Source organism: Eptesicus fuscus, chromosome 6, assembly GCF_027574615.1.
Source record: "Eptesicus fuscus isolate TK198812 chromosome 6, DD_ASM_mEF_20220401, whole genome shotgun sequence".
Classification (NCBI taxonomy): Eukaryota; Metazoa; Chordata; class Mammalia; order Chiroptera; family Vespertilionidae; genus Eptesicus; species Eptesicus fuscus.
Window position 1 is genome coordinate 64363633 of NC_072478.1, and position 21722 is coordinate 64385354.

Consider the following 21722-nt stretch of genomic DNA (forward strand, 5'->3'; position numbering starts at 1 on the left):
GATCAGAATATAGATATCAAATATTAGCTATTGGATCTAATCTTATGTCAGCAGGCTCCTAGAATGAAAAGCAGGGATTGGATCAGAGCCCAATCAATCCTCCAACTACCCCACCCCCAAATTTGTATACGGAGTGCCAATGTTGGCCACATATGACTACTTTGGCAACACTACCAGGGCATTTTAAAGACCTCATAGATGGTCTGGGGGTGGTGGTGCTAGGGGGGGGGATTAGACACATATGTAATACCTTAATCAATAAAGAAATTATTTTAAAAAAGACCTCATAGATGGACAAAATTGATTTAAAATTCTTGTCTTTCAAGGATTTTAATGAATCTTGAGATTTCTGTTTGTTTTAGATGTCACATGAAGTACATCCAAGGCTAACTGAATCATATTCTTTCATTGGAAAAATAAAGGAATGTCAAAGAGAGAGAATTAAATTCTGATGCTGATGTTTTCACCATGACCTCACTAATTTTTTTTTGTGTGTGTATTTCTTAGGCTTTCCATAAGTAACTTTTTAGACACAGCCTGGCAAAGCAGGAAAAGCCAGAGGAAGAGATAGGTCATATGAAGGTGAAGTTGAAAGAGATATAAGATAGAAAATGCATACCCTATATTTATTCTGAGTGCCAGCAGGAGAAAAGAGAGGGAAGGAAGCAGAGAATTTCCATAATTTGAGGGGCATCAATCCTAAGACTCCAATGGTCCAGTAAACTCAAAGCAATATTTAGAGAGGAAAGAAGGAAGGAGGGAATGAAAAAAGGAAGGAAGGAAGGAAGGAAGGAAGGAAGGAAGGAAGGAAGGAAGGAAGGAAAGGAGGGAGGGAGGGAGGAAGGGAGGAAGATGAAGATAGATTACAATTTAGACACATCATAATAAAACCACAGATGGGAGTGAAAAAGAAAATCATAACTTGATGAATATCCCATGTCCTGGAAAACAGGCACAGTAGTTTCAGTTCTAACAGCTATAGCATAGAGGAATTTCTGCACATGCCTGGATCTGAATTTATAAAGGTGACTGAGTCATGACATGTAAAGGTCAAAGGCATAAAATAGAAGTTTAACATTACTCATAGTTCCCCTAGGACAAGAGGCATAGCTACGTGGGGCCACAGGAAGAACACCAGGTTTTGGTCAGGAAGTAAAGCAGGAGCTAAGAGAGGGCTTAGTCTAGTAGGTTTTATCAGCCTGTCCTTGAGAAAAACAAGGTAGGGCAGGGGCAAAAGTTTTAGGATTGTCTAGTTTGAACAATTTCAGTGTGCTTTGGGCTATAGGAATGATTCCTAGTTGCCTGATACATGACCCTGGGGTGATTAAAGCAGAGGAAATTGCTTCCTGGTGTGTATGGATAGATGGAGCAGGTATGCTCTGGATTGGTTAGCTTACATATTAGACATCTCCTGGCTGGGCCCCTTGCCATCTGAAAGAATTAGCTAAACCGGTGGGAGAGGGGCGAGTTTCTTCACAGTCAGAAAGGCATTTTTAAATTGTCAAAACATCACAATATGTAGAAAATAAAAACACAATATAACTCATTTGTGGCATGTATGAATTACCAAAGGTGCCACCATTTCTACCCAGTTCACACTTCTGTTTGAGGGAACACCTATGCAAATTGCAAACCTTGGAGCATCCTACTGATATCCAAAATACATCCAGACTGGGGAGGGAGGGAGTTCAAATGTAGGGCTTTCCCTTGCCCTCTATGTCCGGCCTTTGCTCCTGCTAGGTAGAGGGTGTCATGTGAAATAGGGTTGTGTGGAGAGTAGGAGCTTGACAGGAGGGTTAGCATGAAGTGTGAAGGCCAGGCTCCTTCTACCTAACTTTCTATCAGCCAATTCCATTGTAAGGATATCTATTAAAATGCCCTGAAGATGTTTGCATGTGCATACCAAGCACAGCTATATCGTCAGTGCTAATGCAATAGCTGATACGTTTTCTATCCATATTTATTCATATTATCCTGAAAGTAAACACATTTCTGAGGTAGGAAAAGATGAATTTTTACATAGAGCAAGAACTGCATCATTTCTCCTTGCCCTAAATATCCCAATTCTGGGATGGTATAATGAGAGCCAGATGGACAGCCTTGTGCAGTCCTGCCAAACCACAGGAGAGGAACTCTGAAACACTGAATCTGAGGTTGTATAAGCCTACACCTGTCCGTTTTATCTCCACACCCAAGAGAGGGACAACATTATTTACTTTCTAATATGAACACATTCTTCTCCAGAAGAGAAGGGAGAAGAGTCCTGATATATTACCCTTTGGGATGTAAATGACATATCTCCCAAGGGAAGATAAAAGGGCTTTCTCAGAGTTTACAATCCTTAGAAAAACATCCCAAGATCCATTTCTGGATCTTGGTCTCATCCTTGAGTGAAATGTGAAGAAATACCTCTAGATAAATACATTTCTCCAGATGGTCTCTCACTATCTACTCAGTAACATCCAAGGCTTGTGCTTTGACCCAGGTCCCAGTTAAAATGATCAAAAAGCCCTAACTCTGTAGAAACAAACATATTCACTTCCTGACTGTAGTGTCTCATCAAGAAATAATCTGATCTTTTCAAAGATAATCAGGCAAAGGAAGAGGTAGTCACCGATGTCCACATGATTGTTTTTCCAGGAAGTCTTCTTCCCATGTTCATAGAATAAATGGTCATAACATAGTCTCTGACCTACTTTGGAACCATGGTACTCAAACTTGTTGCAATGCAGTGCTATAAACCAGTTCATCCATAATGGCACCTGGTATTTATGGAGCAACACTCCGTGCCAGGCACTGTTCTAGGTGCAGAGAAGAAGCTGTCAACAAAACTTACAAAAAAAAAAAAATTCCTGCTTTTATGGAGTTTGCAATATGATGTAATGTTACATGCCAGTCATTTTTTTGTAATAACAAACTCTAAATTTCCTAATGACAATGATTTTTGTGTTTTTTATATTTTTTATATAAAAGTGTGACTGTCCCTAAATGGGCACTACTCTCACTTTATATTCAAATATGTTTTTGGACTGGTAGATAAAGGGTGGCATTAAGCCTAGTTAACCAGAAAATACATATGACTTGAATGAGTTGTGCGTAGGCTAGAAACCTTCTGAGGGCTGCTGGTTTTGCAAGTTCAAACCTAGGTCAGGGCAATTTGCTCTTTTTTAGTGACTATACTTTTTTAATCAATATGGGTTAGATGATTTAACAGTTTTTGTCTAATGGTAATGGTTAATTTATTACATATTTATAGATATATATATTTTTATAATGTGTCATTCAGAGTTCTAATTTCTGTTTAAGTTTTAAGATTTATGACTTAAAGATTTATGATTAGGGAATATATTGCTGTTCATTTTTAAAATTCCAGCTAGAGGAATAGGCTTAGGGGATTATTACATGAACAACTGATATGGGTATGTTTTTACTAATAGGAATAGTTATTAAAATATTATAAATATATATGTATATACATATATACATGTATGCTAAACACCTGGTATTTATGGAGCAACATTTCTTTGTTCCATTAAATAAGAACTTAACACCACAGATTAACTGTTTTACACATATTTGTTTTTTTTCAAGGAATGCAATTACAAAGATTCCCAAAGCTCTCAGATATAAAACACACTTTTCTTAAACAAGCCAGTCAATAACTTACCTTTTATCATATCTAAAAGCAGGTTTTATGGAAACAATAGAACATTTTAAAATAATTCACTTATTTTGCTTGATAGCTCAAATCAATCGAAAAAAAATGCAATGGTTTCTCAACAAGAGTTATCCATTTTACACCATCTAAACATAGGCAAATACATGTTGAACTCTATAAAAATAAAGTGCACTGTATTATTCTCTCACTGACAAAAATATATAACATTCAAATTATAAAAATGTTCTAGAGGTGAGATGTTATGTAAATATCAGTGTTGCACATGTTATTTTTAAATTATTTTAAATCACATTGCTATTTTGAGTGATATATTTTTGCTTACAGAATTTTAATATTATGAAGAGAAGTCATAATCTAAAGAAGAAACAACCTATCAACCAGGGTCTCTGTGTAAACAGCAGTTTCCACCAGAGCCGATGGACCTTGCTTGCCACACAGTTACCATCTCTAATAGTAATTGATGACCTGGAGGCAATCGCGGAGAAGTTTCCCCATCAGATTCACTTTCTGTGATCAAATCCATTTTTCAAAGAGCACATTGTATGCAAAATGCTCTCTTTGTTTTGATACAACCTGAGTGGTAATGCAGTTGTTTTCAAAGGCTTGTCAAAAGCAAGTTTAGTGATCTACCTTTCTTCCTGGCAAAGGAAACAAAGCAGAATTAACAGGAAGAAATGTGTCCTTTGATTCAATGCAAAGTTATGTGCAGTTTACTCTGTAGTTCTGAATTCAGTTGAAAACCAGTGGCGGGAAAGAAAAAGCATGTAATACCCAGTATTTGTGAAAAATGATTACCACTTTCAGCATTAAACTTTCTGATAAAAAATAAGGACATGCAGTATTTTAGAAGAAGTGGGGGTGGCATGGAGGGATGGTAAAGAACATCTTTAAAAGCATCACAGTTGATATGAGTGTCAGAGTGGCCTGGCACAGAGACACAGATCCAGGAAATTAGGTTTTCTCTATTCTCTGAGTTCTGGAATCAGGGATTGTGCTCAATAATACGGGAAATAACCATCATATTCTGGTTTCATCATTTCCTATTGAATAAGGTGAGACATAGATTTGTACCTGAAATCCTCTAATGGCTAACATTCCCATCTGCCACCTGTTTGAACCCTCTTTTTTAAAAAAAAAAAATTGGATTATCTTGATAAAAATAAGAGTATAACATGGGGGTAAAAACAACACACATCTGAATTCACATTCTGGACCTATATTGTGAGATTCAAGACTGTATCTATTTGTGCATAAAGGAAAACTATTCACTGTAAGAATTTTACTAACATTATACAAAGAAAAGCTAAAATAAATCATTTCTTTTTCTATGCGATATACTATTGTATTCCACCTCTATAATGTCTCTGTTTGATGTGATGAGAATCACAGGAATGGAGTATAAATTAAACATCTCCATTTTTCAATTGTAAAGTCACAGAAAAATAAATTAAGTTAATTCATTTTTATTTTAATATACCATTCAATATGTGTTAGTACAAACATACACTGATACACATTTAATGAGGAATTAGTCATTTGTCTAGCTATATATCTAATATTTATAAGTCTTCATCAAATGATTTTAGGATCATAGACCTACAGTTCTATAGCATTACTTTTTTCTTTTCATTTTTCTTTTTAATGAGGCACATACTAATGCCAGATCACCTAAAAGCTTGCAAAAGATTACATAATCATGCTTCTAATTCATGGCCTGCCCTGTGGTTACTAGATAATAAAGCTTCTGTGCCCATTTATACCAGATGAAGGGGATGAATCCTCTGAAGCCATGAACCTGACCCAATAACGTTCACCCAGAGCGCTAGGCAACTGCAGAGCTAGGGAAGGTACATCTATCCACAGCTCTGCAGAAAGAAGGCACATGCCTTCCTGGTGAGAAGAAGGAAGGGCCATGTCTGAGGAGCCAAAGCAAAAGTTAAAAAGCAATATTCTAAGATCCCTGCCTTTTCTCTCACTGCTAGTCACAGCTCTTTCATGGTTGAAGCCTGGCTCCCTTGTATTTCAAATCTTAACAATCAAAATAGTAGCTAAAGAATAAAAAAGAAGACAAAGTGGCATTTTTTCTGCCTCTCTTCTTGAGGAAATTATTGATATTAGGCCAAAGAAGTAGCAACCACACCCATAACCAAAGCAGCAACAGCTACAATTTGGCTAAGCTAAATATCATGCCCAAATTCAATATCAAGCAGTTTATAGGCATATGTAAAATATTCCCTAGGCCAATCATAGGGTACAAACATTATTTCATTGATTCATAGTGTGATTTTTTTTAAATTTTAATATCTCAGAATTAGAGATGCATCTTAAATTATATGGAGTGCCATAGTTTAACAGATTTTTAATAGTAAAACAGGTATAATTTTAAATTTAATGGAAGCATTTTTCCATTTTTAAGACTGATGAAACTTGAGTCACAGAGGCTCACCCATTATCACATTGACAACATGTAAACACAGAACTGAATGACTATAAAACTCTTCTTTCAACTGCAAATAATACAATATTTACAATATACCCGATTCTCTTAGAAGCAAACTCATAGAACAAAATTTATTCCATTAAATAAATTATGAGTCAAAATAAGAGAGATTAGAAGCATGAGAGGGATTCAACCGAGCGGGGTTCTCAGTTGCTGGTTTGGAAGATGGAGAGGAATGAGGGCAGTTTCCAGAAGCTAAGAGTGGACTCCAAACTGACAATGGCAAGGAAATGAGAACTTCAACCTTAAAGCCTCAAGGAACTAAACAGAAAATAATGGAAACTGTTTCATGCTAACAACCTAAGTAAGTGGTTAGCAGTGTTGCAGAAGACCAAGAAGACCAAGGACGCTTCTGAGGAAGTTGGAGGGACACTGTTTAATAATGCCAGCGGACTCAGGGAACAGCCTTCCAAATCTGAGTGAAGGAACACGCATGGGGTCCTCCCTTATATCTCCCTCCCTGTGATCTTTGTCCCACAAGCATGGATTATGCTTCCGGTCCTTTTCTCGGGCCTTGCAAGAAGGCCCCCAGGTGTTGGGGGTCTCCAGGCCATATCTGGTGGTCTGGCCTGGCATCAGAGTCAACAGCCCTCCCTCTGGCCAGAGCACTGTCCACATTCCAATGGCCTCTGTAACCGGTTCTGCAAGATCAGTATCTGGGAAAGAGGTAGTGACTTAATCATAGGTCATCAGGAATGTACACCAAGCTTACTGGCCTGGACTCAGATCACCAGCCCCAAATATCAGGGCTACATTGGAATCAGCCCTTTTAGCCTCCTCAGCAGATTCTTCCCTAAAGCTTTCAGGGAAGAAAGCAGCCTAGCCAAGGACACATGAGACCTAAGAGGGAGACTCTCCTCACAGATAGATCCCAGTGGATTCACGTGGAGACTTCCAAGCTACAAGAACAGTGATCTAACAAATAGCCATTGCTAATTAAACTACTAAGTCGGCAGTAATTTATTACACATCAATAGAAAAGCAGTACAGATTTTGGTGAGAGAGAGAGCAATACACAGGGAAAGAATAGGATATTTGCAAAATGTCATAGGCAATCCATCACAGGACATTCTTTTGCTTATCATTGTAACATTTTAAATAATGCTGAAATATGTGATCACACATTTTCTCAGATAGTAAGATTTTCTTCTCCTGAGAGAAATTATGTGGGGAAAAAACATCAATATATGATGACAATATTCTCACTTAGAATAGAGGTGATGACCTTTCACTCTATAAGACACTATTAGGGAATGAGATTCCATTTTTATCATATTGTGCACTCCTAGCCCACCATCCCCGCCCCGACCTCACCACCACTATCCTATTTTCATAGTCTTTGGTTCTCTTTTTATTTCAACATTCACCATCCAAAAGATCTTTTTGAGGACTACTTTGAGGCACTAGAGTAACATTATCCACACGCTACAGAATCACAACTGTCTGGTTGTTCTGTCCCCATGGCCTGGCAATAAATTTCGAAGTAGAAAAGTCCAGCATCCTGACTCAGTGCAGGAGAATTGTGAGTTATGCTTACACTCTAGAGCAGGGGTCCTCAAACTTTTTAAACAGGGGACCAGTTCACTGTCCCTCAGACCGTTGGAGGGCCGGACTATAGTTTAAAAAAAACAAACTATGAACAAATTCCTATGCACACTGCACATATCTTATTTTGAAGTAAAAAAAACAAAACGGCAAAAACACCCGCATGTGGGCCACGGGCCGTAGTTTGAGGACGCCTGCTCTAGAGTTTGGGAGCATTTCTTAACAGATAATTTGTACATGATTATTTGTCTTGAGTCAGCTTCTGGGAGATTTGACTTGTATAAATACCAGTCATGGTCCTAGAAAGCAGATCTTGAAGATAAGTTTCTTAAATAGGATCACTCAGAGGCTAGATGGCAACAGGAACTATGTTGGTAAGATTTTCACTTGTGGTGAAGTTGTATGGGATGGAGGAAGAACTACATGTTAGTCTATGAGGGTATAGAGAGGGGGTAGTAGTAAATATAAAAAACTGAGAAATTTACATGTTAATTTCTATTGAAACTGAAGAAAGAAAATGACAATCTCCGATCATTCCATTGGCAATTTAAAACATGGAATAAATGTCAGAATAAATGTCATAGAAAGAGGTCTTCATCTCGTATAGCCCATGGGCAGATTATTCTGAAGACCATGCCAAGGACTAACTATATGATAGAAGAATATCAGAAAGAACTGAATCGTTGCAGCCCCAATCTTTTGACACTTGGAATAGGAACGTTTGGAAGAATGTGCTTACGAAAATTGAGTCCTAAGTTCCTCTCAGTATTCCGGGCCCATATAAACAGCCCAGTTTCCTTCTGCTAGAAAATTCAGGGCCTTCCTCAACCATTCTTAGCACAGATCCAATGAAGACACGTTGCTCCTGCTAAGAGCCAAAATGGACCAATCAGCAAAGGAGCTGCAGGATAAAGTTATCATATACCAGGAGAAATGTGGAACTATGCCTGAGATAGATCTTGAGGGACCTATTCCAGGCGGAGCAGACTGTGAAGTTGAATAATGGAGGGCTTTTGATATGGGAACACTTTCCCATGACTCTGGATTTAACATCCAGGAAAAGGCACCTGGATTGTGTCCAAATATGCACCTGGACTGGCTCGGGAAAAAAGATGGCTTATATTAAACAAAGTGGAGATGTCAGATTTTCCTTGGCAGAATGTTGCGAAGAGACTCCCAAGGCACAGAGAAGTGAGCTCGACAGAGTGCATGTGTTATGTAAGACCTCAAATCACAACCACTCCCTCCTCTGACGATCCCGATCCTGGAGAGAGCCAGCAGACACTATCTTTGATGGTGATAAGGAATGCGGGATAGCAGATCCCAATGGTAGCTGTTATTTTTTTTTTTTCCAGTCTGGTGCTGACAGTAAGAGATATTTTTATACAACTGGGTTCCTTAGTGTCCAAAAACATATGTTGGAATGTCAGAAATGCAGAAACCTGGTGGCAGTATTTAAAGTCAAAAGTAAGATCAATTTAATTACTATAATCTGCAACCAGTTAAAAGTGGCTGATGGAAAAACTTTCCAAAAAGAGATCTTGCATTTGGATAAGAGGGACTGATTTAAGGCAAAAGAGGAGAGGAAATGGGCACATGACCACAGATTTATTGGTATTGCCACATACATACAGCATTGCCAGAAGATGTATCCTCTTAGAGTGCTGAAACAGGCTGCCACGGGTGTAGCTAAGGTGCCACCTGCAAGACAATCCTGTGTGTGAATGGGGTTGTACCCTTCAATATGTGGCACATACACTGAACCAACCATTATGGGGCCTGCCGTGAGCTGTTCTCCCTGTGTCCATGCCCTTGGATAATGCCTACATGCTTGGACTCTGGCTTGCCTATGTAACTTGCTTTGAGCAATAGGACATTAACAGATATGATGCAGACAAAAGCATGAAAGGTGTTTGTGCTTTGTGATTCGTGCTTTCCTATTCTGCCTGAGGACCTGACCAACACTGCCATGGGAATAAAGCTACACTAGTCTGCTGGCCACAGCTTCCGACCAAGAGCCAGGACCAACTGTCAGACACATGAAGAAGGCCATTCCAAGAAAACAGCCACCCAGCTAAGCCCAACCCAAATTCCCAACCCTCAAATCATGAGCCAATACAAGATTTTTGTTTTAAAATAGGTTTTGGTGTGGTTTGTTTTACAGAAAATGTTCACTGGTACAGTACTCATTTAAACTTGCCTTTCCTGTGTCCTATATCATTTTTGGTTTCTCCTAGAAGTACATCCTGTGTAAATCACTTACACAGGAATCTTTGACTCAGAATAAACTGGGAAGCATCACCCAAGACAATAATGATTTGTTACTGCATCTGCATTCCAAAAACTGGGCACATATTCCAAGTAACCTGAATTTGGAAATGGAAGTTATTCAGAACAAAGCATGAGGTGATCCAACTATATTTTCAGAGTAAGATTCTTCTTTCTCTCCTATCTGCTGTGACCATCCATCCTCCTTTTATCAACTTTAGCTATTAGAAGAGTGAAAATTAGAGAATTAGGTCCTGGGTAGAGACTTGTCCAAGCGATTATAATTGTAGAAAATACATTCAAATTATAGAAAAGATAGTCTTTCTACTGTATTCCCAAATGCTGTATTCTACAAGGAAAAAGCCATCAAGAAAACAGGTGGTGAGATATTTGCTGTCACATACATGACACATGAATGCCAGTGTACATTTCTGCCATTTGCTGCTTGACAGGACTCCCAGAGCTCAAGGTAGGGTGAAAGGGCACCCAGTGAGGAGATGTCATCTTCACAGTCTGTTGGCGGGGTGTGTGGGGGGGTGTCAGTCATTTTACAGAGTTAAACACCACTAGGAAATCTCCTGCATTATGACAGGAATCCAGCATCATGTTTTGAAAAAACATATTGTATCAGCTTTTTTTAATATAATCTCATTTGGGGGGTAGGAAAAGGTGTTGTTGTAAAGATTTTTACATTGAAGAACTATACCAAAAGGTAATTGATAGTTAAAATCTCATTCAACCCTGGCCAGTGTTGTTCAGTAGTTAAGAGTGTCAGTCTGCACACCAGAGTCAAGGGTTTGATTCCCTGTCAAGGGCACCTACCTGGGTTGCAAGTTCGATCCCAGGCCCAGTTGGGGTGAGTGCTGGAAGCAACTAATTGATGTGTCTTCCTCACATTGATCTCTCTCTCTCTCTCTCTCTCTCTCTCTCTCTCTCTCTCTCTCTCTCTCTTCTCTCTCTCTCTCTCTCTCTCTCACCATCCCTCCCTTCCTCCCTCCCTCCCTCCACCCCTTCCCCTCTCCTCCTTTCCACTCTCCCTAAGCCAAAGGGAGAAATATCATTAGGTGAGGCTTAACAACAACAACAAAAATCTCATTCATCTGTATTGTCCTTAGTTGTACTTTTTCCAGAAGGGAGAAACCTATTCTTTATTTTCTTTTAATTTATGTTAAACTTTGTATGCTTATTTAATAAAATACAGAAAAATAGCATTGGTCTTTTTACATTACCAGCTTTTACAGGATTATAAACTGTAACATTCATACAGTGGTAATGCATCACAATTTAATTATATACATTCTAACTATGCCATTGACTATTTCTGGGAGGGAGATGATATATGTTTAATTTTATGGTCAATAATTAAGCTTCAGATAAAATTATAAAATGAAAAATTTACTAAATCTTTGGCAAGATGACTACTTCTAACAGTTAATATGGAGTAAGAGACTGTGATAAATGGGGAGATTATATTTGAATTATTAAAATTAGCAGTACAAAGAAAAAGGAAGGCTACAAGGATATATAATAGAGCATTAATTTAAGCTTTATCAATCCTTTCGTGGAACAAATATTATGATTCAGAATATTAAGTAAAAGTAGGACATGTGCTAATAAAATGTCCCTCTATTGTATTTCAAATATATAAACCATAGGAAATAATTTATGCTAAAAATATTACATCATCTCTAATAGGTTTTGAGGTTTAATGTTTTTTACTAACTCTAAAAATTCTGACCTTCCCATTTTAAATACTATGTTATTTATTAATGAAAGAAAAGTCCTATTTAAAATAAAGAGTATAGAGTTATTATTAGGATTAGTCTCCAAATTTTACTCATCTTAATACTCAAAAAATATTGGATATGTGTACATTTGTCATTTCTCACCATGTTTGTTGAGTCATATTTATGAACATATGGTTTATAAATAATAATGAGTATCACATTTTTAATGGAGTTAAACTTCATACACTTACTGTAATATGTGTATGTGTATACATTACATAAATATATATATATACACATACACACACACACACACACACACACACACATGTGTGTATATCCCTTATATATGTACTAGAGGCCTGGTGCATGAATTTGTGCACCGGTGGGGTCCTTCAGCCTGGCCTGCACCCTCTCACAATCTGGGACCCCTCAGGGGATGTTAGACTGCCAGTTTAGGCCCTATCCCCAGCAGTCTTACATTTCCCGAGGGATGTAATAGTGCACAAAGTGGCAGGCAGCCAGGGAGGAGCCCCGAGCCAGGCGCCACACTGCTCCCACTCATCCCAGCCCTGCTGCATCTGCCACTGCTCGGTAGTGCTGCTGCGGAAGTGGAAGAGGCTCACGCCACACAGCTGCGCTCTCCAGCCATGAGCCTTCCATCTGGCACTGGCGGGTCAGCTGAGCGGCATTCCAGCTGTGGAAGTGCACTGACCACCAGGGGGCAGCTCCTGCATTGAGCATCTGCCCCCTTGTGTTCAGCATGCATCATAGCAACCAGTCAACCAGTCATTCAGTTGTTTGGTCATTTGGTTGCTTAGGCTTTTATATACATAGGTTTATATGCATACATGCACACACACACACACACACACACACACACACACACACAATTTCTATCTTTCTGGGTACCCTGGTTGATACAGGTAGGTTGAAGTTCTTAGCTTCTTTCAAATTTGAGAGTTTTTGGAATAGAAGGGAGATAGTCAGTGCCAAGGAAATGTCTCAGAAATTCCAGAGATGATCCCGCCTCTCATGAACCTTGTTTGCTCCTCACCCTATAGAGTCAGACAATGCACCACCTGGCAGATTCTTGGAATCCTTTGCTAGAATTTCCGCCCAGTCACAGGGCCCTGAGCACCCATGGCAATATTTAATTTGAAGTAGATATCACTTACAGGATGGACCAAACTGTGGCTGGACCTATGCAGTGCAAGAAGGCTCTCAGAACTCCCAGCAACTGAGTTTGGAAACTTTCCCTGAACCTAGCAGGAAAGCAAACCCATATTTCCTGAGGTTATTTTTTTACATCAGTTATCACATCATTATGGTGGGGTTGTAGTGTCTCAAATCAGTATGCAAAATATAAAGCAAATATTAAACTTAGATGTGCAGATTTGGAAGAGGATTTGAAGGAGAAAAACATTTTGGGGGGACTGGATAATAGATATGGTGATCTGATTAGCTTTGCAAGCAATAATTGGGCATGTTTACTAATTTTCAGGATGACTGTGTGTTGAAAGAGAATTTTTCTATGAATATTTCATGATTCGCATAGTCATGGTCCAAGACTTCTAATCAAGGGAATATTTGAATAGCAAAAGCCTTGGAAGCTAGCGTTTTAAAGATGTCTACCCAGAGACATTCGCCTCCATTCCAGCAGAATACATAAGGACAAAGGCTTCCCCTTCACCTCCCGAGAGGATTTGTTTACATTATTTGCCTGCAGGACCTATATAAGCTCTTGGTCTCATAATTTCAGGGTCGCCCTCTTATAACGTGAATCCACTGCACATGCCGATGAACTATGATTCTCTTCCATGTCACCCCGTGGGGGATGTGGCACTCAGGGAAGTGACACAGATGCTACCCTGTGAGTAATAGACTGTTTCTCTGGTCCAGAAGCCTCATGCTCGTGGTCTCATGATCTTGATATCTCTGTCCTTATATATACATAAAATTACTGTGAACTGAAAATAGTTTTAAATAAGCCACTGCCAAAGCAGGGTTAGGACAATATTCACATGGATATTTATTCTCCTGGCTTTCTGTAAAAGTGAGGGTAAGACATTATTTAAACAAATGTTTGCATCTTTTAAAATATGGAAGTTTATCTAACATTACAGATAGCAAAGTTTTAAATAAGGTGTTCTCTTTTCCATTACATCATTTCATTTTGGGAAAAAAAATAATAAACGCGTGGGAATTAATTATAGTATTGTAGAGAACATGTTGAATGTCATTAACAAGCACATATGAGTGACAGATGCTTCAAATCCGACTTCTCTTTCTGTTTCATCTCTTCTGCCTCCAGCCAGAGAATGTTTTTGTTTGTTTGCTTGCTTGTTTGTGTTTTGTTTTGCTTTCAAGGACCCACGTGATTAGTTTCTGCCTTGATAATTTAGAATAATCTCCATGTTTTAAGCTCCATGACCTTAATTACATCCACAAAGTTCCTTTTGCCATGTAACAGCATACTGACAGGTTCCAAAGATTAGGGCATGGACATCTTTGGGGGCCATTGTGCCTATCACAGTCCATATACTTAATACCTCAGTCTTAATTCCCTTACTTATGGAATGGGCATACCAATACCTAACCCCAAGGGGCATTTTGAAAATTAATCAGATAATTGTAAATCACAGCCTGCCTCTCCTTCCTACTTCCTTCTTCCCAGGAGTGACCCAGGTTCTAAGCTGACTTGCTTATATACTAGAGGGTGGTGATGAGAATATGTTTCACAGAACTGAAATAAAATGTTCCTTTCCAATTGCTCACTGTTTTTAGTCAGTGTTATATCTAAAGAAATGTGTAGTTAACATGTGCAGCAGAGCAAAATATCAAGTGACTCGGTTAAGCCTTTGGCAAATAATGATTCAATGTCAATCCAATATTGAATTCTATGACAGACGACTGAACTATTGATATTTTGTTTTGCTGATGAAAGAGGGAATCAAATGTTTTTGTACAAACCTGCAGGACAGTTCTGTTAATGAAGTCATTGATAAAAAGGACATTTGTTCATCTGTCACAGCACTGCCCTAAATCTAGATTGATCCTCAGAACACACCTCTTAAACATCAAACACAATGCTTCCTTTGCACTGTCAGGAAACATGCTTTAGTCATACGCCATTGCAAAAGTCTTATACATGAAAAATATACAGAAAGATTGAAAAAGTCTGTGATAGGAGAAAAATGGTATTGACCCAATTCAAAAGAGAAATTCATAACAAAATATTTTACCTGAATATGTATATACTTATCGATTTTGCCAAATATTTTAGCAATTATCTGTGAAGTTAAATGTAAATCATTTTTCCAAATTTATATATTCTCAGGAAGATTGCATGATTTAACTGTATTTACACAGCTAGAAAGTCGTGGAAACAACACCTACATTCAGATTTTTTTCCTTTTAAAAAAAAATCTGTCTTACATACTTGCCAAGTAGGAAGTATAGATGGAAAAATAATTTCATTATGCAACAGTTGGAATTTTTTTGAAATGTCTTATTATGTTCACACTATTTTATGATATTTAAAAGAAAGCAAAAAGGTTTCACAGAAGTAGAAGGATTAGTAAATTCTCAATATGTTAGATCAGCCTATAATTCTTAACCACAGAGCAAAGAATAAAGACTAGATAACACAATTTGGAATGAGAACACCAAAAACCCTAAAAACTCTCTGATGGCTCAACAACAGGTCAGCATGTTCCTGTCCCTTAATATTGTGAAAGCAAGGTCATTGTTTTTCAAATAATTTTGAAAATCCACTAAAAAGCTGACTAGAAATTCCCTTCTGTACTGCAGAAACATGAGTGCTAAAAGTGCAAAAAAGAGAAAAGTAAATACATTATCTAATGACAAATATAATTGCCAAGGGGAAATATAGTGATAGAGTCAAATACTTTTCATGATTCAGTTATTTAAATTTGATGAAAACTAGAGTTTTATTTTCTGATACCATTCCATAGAACATAAAAATAATGTTCCTAATGTTATTTAACAGAATTTATTAAAATGTGATGCAGAGTGGAATATTTTTTCTTACACTTGGCAGCCAGAGCCAGAAAGACCATTTCCTTAGACATTATATATAACAGTATCATTATTGGAGAGATAGTATTTACATCGAAATAAATTGATTCTAGACTCAGTGCTCTCTTTAACCCAGTTTTAGTGTTGTAAGCAAAAATCTCTATTGAATTATAAGGTAATATTATCTTTTTAAAAATACTTACTAAATAAAATACAGTAAACTAGACTCTCCAGGCAGAGTGTCCACATGGGACAATTAGTCAGCTACAGTGATGTAACGTGATGCTTTTCTCTTGTTAATAAATGGATAATTACAGAAACTCCACATCATACTGGCTGGACACAAAGGGCTACTATGCAGATTCAAAAATGCATAATTTCTATGTGAAATCTCTTAGATTATGTGGAGAATATGAAATGGTTTTATTTAAAATTATGAAACTTATGAATAGTAGAAGGAGTACTGGTGACAATAGAAAATAATAATGTATCATTTAAAACAATATAATTATATTTGTGGTGATATCAGTTAAAATTAGATGACAAATGGGGCTCAACAACCGGATACCCCAAAATGCTTAAAGAAAATATGCTTGTTTTATGTGAGTTAAACCATGGGACATAAAATACATGCCATTTCTGTATTATTAAAAAAAAAAAGTATTGCTACACAGCAACAAGAATTTAAAGAAACCTGATTAATGGTCAATGTTTGCCTTAGATCTCCAAAGTTTTATTTTATTATAATCTGGATGGGCTTTTATTTTTATGTTTAAAAAATATTTTTATTGACTTTTATAGAGGAAGGGAGAGGGACAGAGAGATAGAAACATCAATGATGAGAGAGAATCATTGATTGGCTGCTTCCTGCATGCCCCCTACTGATGATGGAGCTCACAACCTGGGTATATGCCTAACCCGGAATCTAACCATGACCTCCTGGTTCATAGGTCCATGCTCAACCACTGAGCCACACTGGCCAGGCTGAATGTGCTTTTAAATTAAAACATGTATTTCATGTCTCTCTTCTTTTTCCCTTATTTTTAATACATTTCCTCAAAAAAAAAAAAACACAAACAAACAAACACAAAAACATTACTAAAGCTGTGTTGTCACTTACAATCCTAGTAGGTTATCCTTGAGCAGATACAATATTGGCTTAGCTCAAGTTGACTGTGTCAGAAGGTGGAGGCTCACACGGTAGCCCTATGCACTGAATACTTTCCAGGGGACACCACAACCACAAGAAACAGTCAAATAATGATTCATCTAACATATTTATTTCTCAGTAAAACTTAGTAATTTAAAATCCAGTTCATATATCCTTGCCTCTTCTCAGTTTAGTGCAAGTGAATTCATTAACTGCATTCTACTTAAATCTGAGATCCAGACCAGATTAAATTTCTTCCTATGAAAGCTGATGTCTTGAACCTGAACTGTGGTGCCAAATTCCCCATCATCCAACCCCTCCTATAGATATTCTGAACTTAATGAAGTCCTTGCATCCAAATTCTTACCGTTTTTTTACTTTAAAAAATGCTGAAAATCAATTAAACAACAAATATTAACTGCGGGTCCTACATCACAAGACAAATACTTAACCTTATGGGAAAATAAATTGAAATAAAAGCCATGGGTACATGCAAACAGACAAAACAAACAAACAAAAAAACAAAAAACACACAAACCTGTAAGTAGAGGAAATAATGTTTAAATTCAAGAAGAACACTAAATCTTACAGTTAACCTACAAGCATAAGAAATGCCATTAAATATGCAAAACTAAAATTATGAGATTATTTTAGGCAGTGGACTTTGCTTAAAAAGGTTGCAGGGAGCAAAAAAGGAATTGAGGTAGAAAAAAGAGGGTGGGACATACGTTGGGGTAAGAAAACAGTATGAACAAAGCGATACACCCCTTTCAGTGCATTTATTACCCCAGATCAATAATAAAATGAATTCCCCCTCTAATTCACAAATAAAAGAAAGGCATGTGCTACCCACAGAAATGTTAAACAATATGCATATTTCGATATACTCATTGATATTATAGCTTCACAACTTTCCACAGTAGGGAAAAGACAGACCTCTGGAAGACCTAATGACCCAATGAGAAAGAGAAGAGAGGAACAAGCTACTGTGGCATAGCAAGGGCTGCCTTCTGTGCTAGGCCAGTAATGTCCAATAGAACTTGTTGTGGCAAAGGGAATGATCTATCTGTGCTGTCCAAACGGTTCACTAGTCAGTTGGAGAGACTGAGAACTGAAGTGCAGTTAGTAAAACTGAGGAACTGAATCTTTGATTGTATTTCATTTTAATCTATTTGAATTGAATCAGCCACCCATTGCTTCTAGCTAGAGGCTAGTGTGTTGGAGTGTTAGATGAGGAAGCCTCCCAGCCAGCCTCCTTCCTCTTCCCGCTGATTGGGCCCTGGAGCCCTTTGGTCAGGAGGGCATTTCAGCCTGCTCACACCGCACTGACCACCAAACTTCAGCGTACCGCCGGAAAGAGGTTTGGGGAAACTATGCCAGCTCATGTCAGTTATTGTCTTAGCTACCTCCTTGACTCTGTTTCTTGGTCTGTTAGTAAACTCGCTAGAAAGCAACCAAAGGCAGCGTTGGAATCTGCAATCTGTTCAGTTTTAGAATCAAAGCCATCATTTTTAGTTTGACCTACTCTCTCATATGCCAGCAATTAAAATATGGATTCATATCTATTTGAGAATCTGTCTTACAATACAATTTATCTGACTACATTTAAATGTTTACCTTTTCTAAATAGATACAGATTTTTTTTTTTTTTGGACTGAGTGTATTGGTTAGAGCTGAGTTGTAAGTTCAGAGAAACAAAGTTGATAATGGAAACATCAGCCAAGTTTTTACTTGAACCACCTTGCTGTAAAGTTTGGTATGCATTGCATTCCACTCCCCTTCAGAAGGCTCTTTATTCTATGTGGAGTAATTCTACCTCTGCACTCGATGTATGCATGGTGCCTCTCAGTACATTGCCTATTTCTAAGAATGAATTATAGTAATGTTACCCTGCATGTCTCCCCAGCACTGAGATACTACTTTTGGTTATGATGCCATTCTATATGGGATTGGGCAAACTCCAAGTAATTTAATGAAGCAATAACCCCACTCTGGGAGTGTAGGACTCCTGAGGAAAAAATTCAGTCTTGTATTAGTGTTATATACAATGTACATGAGCGTTAGTAATATAAGTCATCTTAAATATGTATGACTTTATTTTGGTACTGTTAGTCATGTTCCAAAACTTATTCTCCAGTCTGCACTTCTCTTCTCCTTTGAAAAAAATTAAAATAACTGATTTGCCCTGAGAGAAAATAAGAAGGTATGCTAAAAACACAGACAACTCTGCCTTGGTGTATGGCTGTGAATTTCTTGAGGTATGATTTTTCCAGATAGGATGAAATAAAACTTTTGTACTTTATCTAACCTTTTGTTACTTTCTAATTTCTCTCTCTTGAATACTTGACACCTGATGTGTTAATGGTTATGATGGATGTCATGGAAGATCATCCTTGAGAATTTATGGTGCTAATACAAACCATACAAAGTGCAGAGCTGCTATAAGAAGAGAATACATTTTTTTTAGCCTAACCTGACTAGCTTACAGTCATCGTATTGAAGTGCCTCTAATATAACTGGTATAAAGAAAGAGAAAGCTAGACGTGTACAGGGAGGGGTATTGTTAAAGAAGAGCAAGAAAGGGAAATACATGACAATAGAAATATTCCTTTCATAATCTTTCCTTTTACAACTTCTTTGTTGCCCTATTGTTAAAAAGATGCCCATAGAAAATCCAAATGAAAGTCATATGTTTCTAGTCTCAAGCTAATAGAACCAAATGTTTAGCTTCTTGAACTCCACATTAAGAGAATTTCTAAAATCCTGAGCATGGTAACATTATTTGAAATATAAAAAATTAAAAGAAAAAGTAGCCTAAATTAAAAAATGGAATAAATGTCTCATATTACCAAAGGGGTCCCATTTCATCATACTAATTATTAAATTCTTAGCCATGAGTCTGAAACCCCTTAGCAACTGCTTTACAAACCTCACAATATATCTTAAGTTCCCTATCTACACTAATAAAAGAGAAAGATGCAAATTGACCATACCTTCACAACGCCCACCAGCCAATCAGGAGTGAGCATGCAAATTAACCCAACAAAGATGGCAGGTTAATTTGCATACACAGGTGCCAAGCGGCCAGGGCAAGCCGCTTGCATCATCACCATGGCAACGATGCAGGTGTTCAGCACCTCCCCAGCCGCTCCAGGCCTCTGGGCAGCGCGGAAAGGCAGAAAGGCGGCTCCAGGCCAGAGCGAAGGCAGAAAGGCAGCTCTGGGCTGGAGAAAAGGTGGAAAGGCAGCAGCCAGGGGAAGGAAGGCCCATTCTTGCACAAATCTTTGTGCATTGGGCCTCTAGTTTACTTATAAGAGAGGTTAACTAGAATTATTTAAAATGACTGCAGTTGAATTTATAATAGCCTTATAGGGCATCAGATATTATACTTTGCTATTATCTGATGTGAGTTTCAGTAACACAAAATAGCAACAAATTTATTTTTAAATATATAAATTTAAATCGAATTAGGATTGCAACACTGACTGAATTACTAAGTAACACATGACATTGAAAAAGTGCCATTTGATTCCAAGTCTCAAATTAACTCTCTTGTCATTTCCTCAGAGAAGTGTTTTGTTCACACCCTACTAATATATAGACCATTATTTTCTCTCTCAATTCCTTATTCATTTTCTTTATAACTCTCATTATATATTCATAATTATCTTATGAACAGTCTGCTTGATGGTTTTTATTTGTCTCCTTATTTCAGTTCAGGGAATGCAAGGAAGTGTTTTGTAGATCTTCAAATCTTCAATTCTTAGACCAACTCCTGACTCAGTTTAGGCTAGATTATATTTATGGAATAGATTAATTATTCTATGCATATTAATAATTATTAATAATTAATCATTACATATGAATACTTTATTACAGCTATGCCAATAAGGTTTTGGACATTATGTCTAAATTCCTTTTCAGTTAAGCCTTACATGATTATAAAGCAGTAACTAAAAACTCTTAAGGACTAATCTAAGTGGTAACGAAGAAGTCAATTTTTGTATATTTGTATTAAAATCATCTTCTGTATATTTATATAGACATATATTTTAAATACTGGCTCCTTTTTATGAAAGATAAATTAATCTGTCTCATTTATTATTGTGTTCAAGAAGCACATGAAGCTATAAACAAAACACTGTCATTTGTCTATTGATTATATATTCTAACTAGAGGCCCGATGCACGAAAATTTATGCAAGAGTAGGCTTTCCTTCTCCCTGTTGCCGGCACCAGCTTCCCTCCAGCACCAGGCTGCTTCCCTCCTTCAGCCACTGGCAGGCTTCCCTCCGGCCCTGGCTTCATCAGGAAGGACATCCAGAATAACGTCCAGAAGACGTCCGGTCTAATTAGCATATTACCCTTTTATTATTACAGATAATATGGAAAATATTTAGAAGGAAATAAGCTGCTGTTCATAGCCAGCCTGATATATAAGCCTATCCTATCTAATAAAAAGGGAATATGCTAAATGACCCTCACACTGTCACAAAGATGGTGGCGCCCACAGCCAATAAGGAGGGAATATGCTAATTGACTGCCCCACCTTCAAAATTGGCGTCGCCCACAGCCAATAAGGAGGGAATATGCTAGTTGACTGCCCTGCTCTCAAATATGGCGGCGCCCACAGCCACAAGATGGTGGCGCCCATTCTCCTCAGCCCTGCTGGGGTGGCAGGCACACAGCACTCACTCCGGTTCCCTGTTAGCTATCCCCTGATCAATGGAAGCCTGTGGGCCAAGGGAGGAACCAGTCATCCATTTGGTCATTACAGACCCTGGCTCTTTATATATATATATATATATATATA